Here is a 12,470-nt window from a genome sequence, read left to right as displayed (position 1 = left end):
ATATATATATCGATAAAACCTCATGTCATTTTAAGCTAATTTTATATTTCTAGAAGACTAGTACCATATCATAATTAAAAACCTTCAACATAGCATGTTGAGATCGTGATGAAATAAAATGATGGACATGGTCACATGGGGCGAGGGACTGCAAATGTTTTGTGGAGTATTCGTGACAAAAGAAATTTTGAGCGATGAATAAAAGGTACGTTTTTTGAACAAAAAAAAAAAAAGAATAAAAGGTACGTTTAAGAACTTTGGATCATTAGTTAATAAGTGGGCCTGGATCCGCGTGCTAACCACGTGACGCTGGCCCATTAAGACTCTTCAGAGTGGAGTGTTGTGGGGATTCCACTCTTCACATATTTAAATGGTTTTTCTTTTTGTGTTTTAATGAAAATGTATTTTATTGAGTACATATACATTTTAGTTTTGATGTATGGTGTATGACATAGAAATATTATTCGACAGCTGTTATAAACCTGACATGCATGGGATCCACGTACATTTTCTCTGTTTAAACAAAACTAAATTATTTAAAATATTTTTGTATTTAAACAATATTTTTGTATTTAAACAATATTTTTAAATTCCACTAATAACTTAACAAACTAGTTTTGATGTATGGTGTATGACATATAAAAATTCCACTAATAACTTAACAAATATTTTGTTAATTTGTAAAAATTTGTGTGAACTATTTAAAATATTTTTGTATTTAAACAACATTTTTTAAATTCGACCTGGATCCGCGTCAAACTGTTAACCTGGTGATTCGATTCGATTTAGGCTTTTAAAAATATCCATATCTTAAAAAATTACTAAATTTCGAGACTAACTGATTGAACCGATGGATCACCGATATGTAATAAAATTTGATTTAAACCGCTATAGTTTCATAATTTTTCACCTTTTAATCCAAATTTTAAAGTTCATTGTTTTGCAATTGTATGAAATTATGATGTTCTTATAAAAACATTATAGAAAAAATGATAGATATAAAATAATTAAAAACTATAAATATGTCTTGATCATTACTCCTTTTATATAGCTTAATTAATTTTATTAATTGTTTTGTCTAATTTATCTTGTTAATAATTTATATTATAATCAGTACCAACTTGTTGTTAACAATTAGTGTTAAGCATTATTTTATTTATTAAAATATATTTTGAACATTTTCATAATTATTTTTGTTATTATATTTATTGTACAATGTATAATGTTTCTATATATTATGTAATATCTATTATTAAATTATGTTACTTAAATAATTGATATAACCATTAGTTAGTATATATAAATAAAATAATATTTATTGAATGAAATTTTTTGTAGTATTTAAACCTGTAAAAATAAGCTCTATTTATTTTTGTTGGTTTATAAATTATTTGATTTTTTCAAATATTTAATTTATCTAAATAATTTGAAATAAAATTGTTAGAAAATCTTTAAAAGATGTGTTTTGATATTTTATATTGTTTGGACAAAAGATTAATTTAGTGTTGTTTGGAAACATGAATAGTAGTATAAAAATATATTGTTTGAAAACATGAATAGTATTATAAAAAAAACATTAGTGATTTAATGTAGATTTTACTATAAAATAGAAACGTGTATTTAATTTAAAAACTTACAAATAAAGGTTAGGTTCAACACAATGTTTATGTTTTAATAATATAGATGTTCCGGTGAGTTCATAATTTGACTAATTTTGGCTCCTCGCCATATTAGGTGGATAATATCTCTTATGAGTTGCTTTAATTGTTTATGTGTAATGATTTTTTTTTCTTTTTGAAAAGGAGCTTTTCATGATAATTTTCAATTTTAAGTTTTAATATATTTTTATGATTAAATTGTGTTTTGTGATGATCAAAACTTGTAAGTAAACTATAGAGTTAAAAAAATACAAAATAAATATGGTTGTGAAAACATTATCACATTTAATTAGTTCAGCCATGGTTGTGTAAACATTTAATGTTAACCAAAAAAACATTTCATTTATTTTATTATTTTTAAACATCCATTTACAGTTTGCATATATTAGTATAAACTTTGTTGGAAATCTTAGCATGTTTTCTGGCAAAAACAAATCTTAGCACGTTTTGATTTGGATTGTTTATTTGCTGGTATTGTCGTTCGTTCGTCCCAAGCTACCAAATCAAAAGTTTTGCTTAAGTCCACTTAGAAGACCTTGCTTCGAAATACTTGATTTGTCTAAATTTTGGACCATTTACATTGCAAGAAATTTTTTTGTAAAAAGTGTATTTAATAAATTCCTGTTGAATATTTGAAACCATCTTTGATGTAATTTTTTGCGGCCTGCAAGCTAAAATTTTAGAGATCATTTGTAGACGATATCTCACAAAGAAATAGGTCTGATGTCTGCCAGCTTATCTGCTTCAACTCTCTTTGGGATCATCAAGAAATAACCATTGAACCAGATGTTTTCTTACGAGGAAGGACAATAACTTCACGTTTGTAAGTGGTAACAACGTTAACTAATACGATTGATGTTAGGAGTTTTCAAGGCTCCTAAGACAAATGTTGTAGTATAGAAGATTGTCGAACCAGTTCTGAGAGATATCAAAGCACTGAGAATGCAAGTAATCACTTAATCTAAGTGCAACCAATGATTTAGATGGGTTTTTAAACTATGACTAATTAAGAGGAATAACTAAATGATACTTTCTTAACTATTGGAAAAGAGAACTCATGGATATAGGGATTAGACCTCGGGTGATCAAGTTTCGAACTAAAGATGGCAAACGATCAATCAATCTATTAACCTTAAGCTTAGACGCAATCCTAAACAAACTCTATGTCTAGATGAATGTTCATTTACTAAACACAATTCAAACATCAAATGTCTTTGGTTGAATATATGAAAGCAATCATTACTAACAAGTCTATTAGCTATCTTAGCATCTCTAACAACAAATGTCTTTGGCAGAGCATGCTAAAAGCCTAGGAGAGTTGTCTCGGGCATTTCATCGAACACCTTTCGGGTGAGAAATGCCTAAGGATCAACAATTGAGTGGCCAACTCAGAAGATGCTTTATGTTCACTCTACTAGCAAGGAAATATGAATGATCTACACTAAAACATCCTAGTTCTAACCTAATCACCCTTAATCTCCCTAACCCATGAATTCAAAAGGTGATTACTCACTAATCTCCATGATCCCTCTTAAACCCATGTTGGATTTCAGATTAATCATGTAGAAAAATACAGGAAATAAAAGGAACACAGAATTTCAATAACAAAATTGATCAATTGATTCAAAGAGATCACTTTCCAAAGGTTTTTGGTGGTTTTCTAAGAACAAAGATGATGTGCCTCCTGGTGGCTTACAGAGTAATAAAACATAGGTTTAGAAAATAAAAACGTGCATAATGAAATGACCAAAATGCCCTTGAGAAATCACAAGTTCGAGCAGAAACAAAACACGGAGCGACCTCAGCCCGTCGCTCCGACAAGTCGCTCCAGGCTTCGGGAGCGACCTCGCTGTGTCGCTGCGAGAGGTCGCTCCGGGCTCGTTCTCGCGTCTCCGGGTGATGAAAACGCGAGCGACTTCTCCCTGTCGCTCTGGTATGGTCGCTCTGAGCTTCGGGAGCGACTTCAGCACGTCGCTCTGGAAGGTCGCTCCGAGGTGTAAATGTGTGTCTCCAGACGTGAAAACGCGAGCGACCTTGTGCAGTCGCTCTGGATGAGTCGCTCCGGGATGTGGTGCACAGCGACCTCATGCCGTCGCTCCGAGAGGTCGCTCCGGCAGTGCTCGTCCAAAGATCACTCTAATCACCTCCTTTTGAGCTCCAAATGCACCCAAATGTCTCCAGAAACTCCATGTGGTACTCAAATACCTGATAGAGACATATGTATGCAAAATGCAACCTAGACATGGCTAAGTCCTAATCTATATGATGAAAATGCACATGAATAAATGGATAAAACAATGTAAATATGCAAGATATCAACTCCCCCAAACTTGTTCTTTTACTTGTCCTCAAGTGAACTTTCTAGAACTTGCAAGGAGAGAGGTTTGAAGGTGGGAGCTCATAGCCAAAAGAAACACAACTAGCGAATATAATTAGCACACTCTCTTATTACACTCTAGCTTCTCTAGGCCTATCTCAAATCCTTTTGTCCCTACACTCATCATCAAGCATCCACACATTCAAATCAACCAACTCTCACATTCATTAAGCACAAAACATCAGGTGAATTCTTGCAAATGGTCCGTTGGTCCAAGTCACTTGGTTGGGTAAGGGAAGGCTTTTATTCAAGTGATTCAAGAGGTTCAAAACATATGATCTTTAAGGTGGTTTACTCTCAAAACAAGTAGCCTTGACATTGCACATAATATATCTAAGAAAGGGACCAACTCATGCATACAATGCTCAATCTCCATTGTTCTACCCTTTTCCCAAACATACCATTACACAATCATTCCCAAATGTCAAACCCAACTCACATCTCTCACCAAAAGATCTTAAGAACTTTAACTCTTTCTTTTTGAAATCTACAAGGGATTTTTCTACAACCTCAAAACATTTCTTAGCTCTTAACAACTTTGCTAGCCCCCTTTTCTTTCTTTTTTTTTTTTTTTTTTTCGATTTCTTTTCTTTTTTTTTTTTTTTATATTTTTTTTTTTTTAGGTTGGGGGCCAAGACTTTTCAAAACTAGAGCCAGAGGTTCTCTACTTATCCCAGAAAATCAATTCACTTAAGCACAAAGAGTCTATCCTTTTTATTTTTTATTTCTCCCAAATCATGATCACAACACTCACCCTCCCACCTATAGCTAGACAATAGAGTGTCCAATCTAGCAAAAATGAAGATCAAGCATTGTCGTTCCCGATACTCTCAACATTATGCGCATGTAAGACTTTCCGAAGAAGGCCTCACTCATCAAACAATGAAAGCTTAAAAGGAAGGAAAGGTTTTGGGAGTGGTCTACCACTAGAGTTTGTCAAAAAGATTGGCATAAAAGATGTGACAACTCCAGTGTGTATAGCCATGACTCAGTACACAAGGGACCCTAAGCAAGAAGCATTAAGTTCATTCATTTCTAATAAGGTTGTAGTTGGCTTCAAAGACTGAGTTTCAGCAATCAACAAGTTTCAAGAAGAGTTTTCAAGGCTCGAAACATACAAGTCTTTTCGAGAGGTGCAGGCTACTCAATGGTGCAACGTAGTGTTCTTTACAAGGCATTTAAAATCATTGCTCCCAATACAAGTGAATGCAACCTATATGCTCTAGACTCTCCTAATGGTGCAAATGATGCAAACTAAATGAAAAATCTTTTTTTTTTTTTTTAAATGCAAATAGGTGTGGCAATGCATGACTCAAATGAAACACAATCAAAGCAAACATGATCAAATGCTTGGTACCTCCCCCAAACTTGAGTTACACAGTCTCTGTGTTGTCAAAGAAAGAAGGAGATACCGAGAAGAAAACTAATATGCAAAAATGAAATGGTATATACAAGGGAGAGAAAGAAGTACCTCCTATGGATAATAGGTGGGGGCAGATGCCCCAGCATCGTCGTCGTCAGGAGGGAAGGTGGTGTAGTAACCACCGGATGCTGAACCGGAGCCTCCATACCATGGCTGGCTCTCAACCTCGTCAATCTCGTGCTCACTGTCAGAAGAAGCGAGGGATGGGGATTTGTTGCCGGAAGTGGAAGGTTGAGTGGGTGGGTTCCTCCACTTACGCTGAAGCTGCGCAGCAGTGAGGGGGAAGCCAAGAGCATCAGGCGGGGGTGGGGGCTGGGGGTTTGAGGTGTTCGCGAAAGCGAAATCGGCTGAGCTACATCCAGCTATTCCTCCCCTAGTTAAGACATCAGCTACTTTCTTCATGAACTTGGCTGAAGTCTTTGCCTGCTTCTTCACAGTCTTGCTGAGCGCCTTGCACTTATCCTTCAGCTTTTCTATCGTTCTGTCCTGAGCTTTGTTCCACCTCTGGAGACGACCAATGTGGTCATGAGCATCACGGAGAGCTCCAGGGGGAAGGACTCCGTCATGGGGCTTGAAGTAGTAGCGCGGAGGTCCATAGATATGCTCAGACGTGTCTGCAACAGGCGGGTCAGGTTGCGTAGGGACACTCCTTCTCCTTGATGAAGCTGCTTGAATTGGATCGAGAGGCCCGTGTTCTCCGAGAAAGTACTCCTGGGGAATGTTGAAGCTGACAGCTCCTGGTATCTCTAAACTCGTCAGGTTCCGGTTTGGAAGAACCACCTCGACTGGCTTGCCCTGCAAGTAGTAGTGGTAGACGTAGTCCTTCCCATACATCCCACTGAAATAGGTGGCAATCCTCAAGTAGGTGCCATCAATGAACCTAGGCCCCGCTGCGTCCTTTCCCAAGGGAACATTCAGAAATTGGAGCAGTGGTGTGATCATTCCGCCTATCCCCATCTTTGGGCGCGAATCAGTGGTGTACCACGCCCAGTCTCTGTAGTGTTCGAGACGGCCCACAAAGAAACTGACCATCCCAAAGGTAGCATAGATATCAGTGCTGGGAAGGGGTAACACTCCAGGTTGAGCGTAAGGACGGATAGCCGGACAGAGCAGTCGCATGTCTTCCTCAGTAACATTACCAGCTTGCTTCCGTGGGTAGAAAGCATGGACTAGCAATCTGTGGAGGTAGCGTACAGACGGGTGTCGGATGTGTGAGTTCTTGTCAGCCCCGGTAGAGTGCCTGTTTCCAGTGATCAACTTCCAAAGCTCTGTGGGGAGGTTCTCACACTTGGGAAGTGAGTGGTCTTCTAGGTCTTGGAACCCCATGACCCTCCCAATGTCCTTGAAGTTCATGTTGTATTCCCTTCCATTGACCTTGAACGTGATTTTTCCCCATCCTTGCCTCACATGCGCCGTGTCGTGGTAAGTGACCACAAGAGAGGATAGGAACTGACAAGTGACATCCTTGTAGAAAGGATAAGCCATGGTGAGGAGTTTTGGCATCTTCAAATGTCCCAGCATTGCCTCAATATCAGAGTCTAGACCCAACTCCTTCAGCAAATGAGGTCGGCGAACCTGGTTGGAGCCCAGGTGACTCCATTCTTCAAATGATCATACAGCTCCTCCACAGATGGAGTTTTCGCCCTGTCTCGATCAACAGCAACCCCTTTGCCCTTTGACATCTTGGCTTTCTTCGTAGGTGCTGGCTCATCATCACTCTCAGTTTCACCTTCCTCATGGGTGGGAACTGCTACACTTTTCCCTGCCCTCTTCTCGTGTTCTTTCGATTTCCTTGCAGCCAACATCTGCTGTCGCACAGTCCGCTGCGTCCCTGAGCCAGTTGGCTCGCTGGTTAAAGCCTTTCCTCTTAGTGCAAACTTTTGATTTTCGGCTTCTTGCCTCTCAGCTTCCAACCTGCCCTTTGTCTTCTTAACCATTTTCACCTGAAAAGTTACAAACTTGGAAAGGGATAAGTAGATGGAAGTGAAGAAAAAGAAGACTTTGCAAGCGAACATTTTGCAAGAATGAACTTAACAAATGAATTTTTCAGTTTAAACTCAAGTTCAACACAATGCAACAATGTAACATCTTAACGCATCTAGTACACCCGCAAACACACTCAATTAAGGTCAAATTCGAAAAATCCCCAAATCCATGAACCCTAATTTTGCCAAAGTGCAAATTAAACTCAATTTCACAGTTAATTCAACAACCCAACATGATAGATAAGCTTTCCCTAGTCTATTTCACCACAATCTAGCAAGAACAGGACCAAATTTCGACTTTCAAATTCTAGGGTTCATGGACCTACGAATTTGAATTTTAAAACTCAATACCTTGCTCTGGATGAAAGGAAATGGTGAATGGGTGGTGAGGAATAGACTACAGGGGCGAAAGCTTGGATTTAGAAACAAGAAGCAGTTGATTTGGGTGAGAATTGAGAAAGTTTTGGGGATTTTGGTGTGGATGAGTTTGAGAGAGTTTGTGAGTTTGTGAGAGGAGGGGAGAGGGATAGAGTTGGAGTCGCAGGGTTGGGGTAGGTTTAGGGTCGTCCGGTTTGGTTTAGGGTGGTCTAGGGTCGGTTTACTTGAATCAAACCGGGGTTTAGAGTTAGGAAACTTACCTGGACCGGGTCGGGAGCGACGTGAGGGTGTCGCTGGGAAAGGTCGCTCCCGAGTCGTTTCCTCGCGTCGTGTTTCGACAAAACCGCGAGCGACCTTGAAGTGTCGCTCTAGAAACCTCGCTCCCAGCTGGAGTGACCTTGAGGTGTCGCTCTAAGACCTCGCTCCCACGCACGACTCCTGCTCAAAATGAACCGATCAAGCACCTGCACACAACTTCTCTCTTTTTTTTTTATGCAATAAGATGAAAAAGGTGAAAAACACCAATGCAATATATACAAGGATACGCATGGGACTTCCTCCCAAGTGAGCTTGTTTTAAGTCTCGAGCTTGACTTTGCCTCCTTTTAGATTAGGCCGGGGTAGGATCAGACAGTGGAGTTGAAACCCCATCTTCCTCTGGTGCAGTAGCCATGTAGAGCTTAACCCTTTGTCCATTGACTGTGAAGTCTCTTCCATTAGTGCTCCACAAAACTATTGCTCCATATGATCTAACCTCCTTGACCTTGAAAGGACCGGACCACCTTGACTTAAGCTTTCCTGGAAACAACTTCAGCCTAGAGTTGTAGAGAAGAACTTGGTCTCCTTCTTTAAACTCTCTCTTCAGGATGTTCTTGTCATGGAAAGCCTTAGTCTTCTCCTTGTAGATTCTTGAGTTCTCGAAAGCATCCAATCTTATCTCATCAAGCTCATGTAGCTGAAAGAGCCTTTTCTCCTTGGCACTCTTGATGTCAAAGTTCAGCAACTTTATTGCCCATAGTGCCTTGTACTCAAGCTCCACTGGCAAATGGCAAGCTTTCCCATACACTAGGTTGAAAGGTGTGGTACCCAGTGGTGTCTTGTACGCTGTCCTATAAGCCCAAAGTGCATCGTCAAGCTTATTGGACCAATCCTTCCTTGTAATCCCCACAATCTTCTCCAGAATAGACTTGATCTCCCTGTTAGAAATCTCAACTTGGCCACTTGTTTGGGGATGATAAGGAGTTGCCACCTTGTGCTTCACACCGTTCTTCTTGAGAAGTCCCTCAAGCAGTTTGTTAATGAAGTGGGAACCTCCATCACTGATTACAACTCTTGGAACTCCAAACCTTGGGAAGATGATGCTCTTGAACATCTTGATTACAACTCTAGCATCATTGGTGGGGCTTGCAATGGCTTCCACCCATTTGGAGACATAATCAACAGCCACAAGGATATATTTGTTGCCCAAAGATGATGGAAATGGTCCCATGAAGTCAATACCCCAGACATCAAACACTTCAACTTCAAGGATTGGATTTTGAGGCATCTCATTCCTCTTGGTGATGTTTCCTCTTCTTTGGCAAGAATCACACTTCGAAACAAAGGCTTGTGTATCCTTGAACATGTGTGGCCACCAGAATCCAGCTTGTAATACTTTTGCAACTGTCTTGAAGGTGGCAAAGTGTCCTCCATAGGATGATCCATGACATTGTGCAAGGATCCCATCAATCTCCTCATTTGCAACCACTCTCCTATAAAGCTGATCTTTGCAGAGAATGTAGAGGTAGGGCTCGTCCCAGTAATATCTTTTCACATCCTTGTAGAACTTCTTCTTGGCATAGCCTACAAGATTCAAAGGTTCTCTCCCTGTGGCTAGGTAGTTAACCAGATCAGCATACCAAGGTTCTTTCTCCTCTGTTGCTTTGACCTCTTCCAGCTTCCTACCAGTCTCACAAACTGCTATCACTCCTTCGATAGCCATGATCTGCTCTTCAGGAAGTCCTTCGTCAATAGGGACACCAGACTCCATCCTCAACCTGGACAAATGATCAGCTACTCCATTCTCAACTCCAGGTTTGTCCTTGATCTCCATATCAAACTCTTGGAGCAAAAGGATCCACCTCAAAAGCCTGGGTTTTGCATCTTTCTTGGCCAAAAGGTGTCTCAAGGCAGCATGATCTGTGTAGACAATGACTTTAGACCCAACCAAGTAGCTCCTGAACTTCTCAAAGGCAAAAACAATTGCCAGCATCTCCTTCTCTGTTGTGGCATACCTCATTTGAGCATCATTGAGGGTTTGGCTGGCATAGTAGATCACATGGGTTTTGCCATTTTTCTTCTGCCCCAGAACAGCTCCCACAGCATAGTCACTGGCGTCACACATGATCTCAAAAGGGAGATCCCAATCAGGTGGCTGGACAATTGGGGCACTAACGAGTTCACCCTTCAGCTTCTTGAAAGCTTGTAGACATTCCACATCAAAACTGAAGGTAGCTTCCTTGCACAGCAACCTGGTCAAAGGTCTAGTGATCATGGAGAAGTCCTTGATGAACCTCCTGTAGAATCCAGCATGACCAAGAAAACTCCGGATGTCTTTCACTGTCTTTGGTGGAGGCAGACCAACCATAACATCGATTTTGGCTTTATCTACCTCAATCCCCTTCTCTGAAATCTTGTGTCCTAGCACAATCCCTTCTTTGACCATGAAGTGACACTTCTCCCAATTCAGCACAAGGTTGGTGTCTTCACATCTCTGTAGGACCCTGCACAAATTTGACAAACAAGCAGAAAACGAAGATCCGTAGACAGAGAAATCATCCATGAATACCTCCACAACATCCTCAATCAGATCAGAGAAAATTGACATCATGCACCTTTGAAAGGTAGCTGGAGCATTACATAGACCAAATGGCATCCTTCGATATGCAAAGGTGCCATAGGGACATGTGAATGTCGTTTTCTCTTGATCATTGGGATGTATGGGGATTTGGAAAAATCCTGAGTATCCATCAAGGAAACAATAGAATGGGTGATTTGCAAGTCTCTCAAGCATCTGATCAATAAATGGTAGTGGAAAATGATCCTTTCTAGATGCAGAGTTTAGTTTTCGGTAATCAATGCACATTCTATGACCTGTGATGGTTCTTGTTGGTATCAATTCATCCTTGTCATTCTTGATCACAGTGATACCACCTTTCTTTGGTACAACATGCACAGGTGATACCCATTTAGAATCTGAGATAGGGTAAATAACACCAGCATCTAGGAGTTTAAGAATCTCTTTCTTTACAACATCCTTCAGGTTAGGATTTAACCTTCTTTGATGCTCGATAGAAGTCATTGATTCATCCTCAAGATGTATCCTATGCATGCACAAAGAGGGTGATATCCCCTTGATGTCATCTAGTGAGTAACCTATTGCCTTTCTAAATCTTTTAAGTGTTTTCAAAAGTTCAGATAGCTCATTCTCAGTAAGTTCACTACTCACAATGACAGGGTAAGTTTCATTAGGACCAAGGAATGCATACCTTACACCATGGGGAAGAGGTTTAAGCTCCACTTTAGGTGCCTTTAGTTCACTCCAGTCATCCTGCTGGTTGTCCTCTCGTTGAGTGACTGAGACTTGTTGGTGAACCATCTGTGGAAGCTCCTCGTACTGGTCCTTACTGAAAAACGCCTGGTGTGAATCCAGCATCATCCCATAGGCAGTACTCTCCAGGTTCTCAATCACCTCAGCCTCTTTCTCTACAGTTAAAGCATGCTGTAGAGGGTCCTCTAGTGACAACTCTTCAAGGAGTTCATCAGCAAGGGCATCCATCTCTTCGATGTAGAACACTTGTCCTTGAACTGTTGGCCTCCTCATTACTTCCTTGATGTCGAAATGCAGAACGTGCCCTTTACCCAGATGGAGATCAATCTTGCCTTCTTTCACATTAACAATAGCTCCTGCTGTGGCTAAGAAAGGTCTTCCAAGGATTAAAGGATCTTGAGCTTCTTCACCCATTTCAAGCACCACAAAGTCTGTAGGGATCTCATAATTTCCAACCATCACTGGGAGGTCCTCTAAGATACCCACAGGGTACTTACTGAACGATCAGCCAATACCAGAGAAAGTCTACACTTCTTGTACTGAGTGAAACCCAGCTTCTTAGCAACAGATAGGGGCATCAAGCTGACACTAGCTCCCAAATCGCAGAGACATCTATCAAATACCATAGGCCCAAGAGCACAAGGTAATGTGAAGCATCCTGGATCTTCTAGCTTCTTTGGAATGACCAGTCTCTGAATGATAGCACTGCACTCATGAGTGAGAATCACCATGCCCTCCATCTCTTTCTTCTTTGCAGCTACAGCATCTTTGAGGAACTTGCTGTACTGAGGGATCAGCATGAAAGCATCAATAATGGGCATTGTGACCTGGACTTCACTCATTTGCTTGTCAAACAAAGCTTTGTACTTCTCTAGCAGCTGCCTCTTGAATCGACCTGGGAATGGAAGCTTGGGTTCATAGCAGGAGGAACAAAAGAGTTTTCACTTGCAGGAGTGACGACTTCACCATCTTTAACTGTTTTCTTCTCTTCTCCAACCTTTCCTTTTCCTTTTGCTTCCACTATCTTTTCCAAGATCTCGTCATTGATCTTCTCATCAACA

This window comes from Brassica napus, chromosome A4, assembly GCF_020379485.1.
Source record: "Brassica napus cultivar Da-Ae chromosome A4, Da-Ae, whole genome shotgun sequence".
In the NCBI taxonomy this organism is placed as follows: Eukaryota; Viridiplantae; Streptophyta; class Magnoliopsida; order Brassicales; family Brassicaceae; genus Brassica; species Brassica napus.
This window is presented reverse-complemented; position numbering follows the sequence as displayed.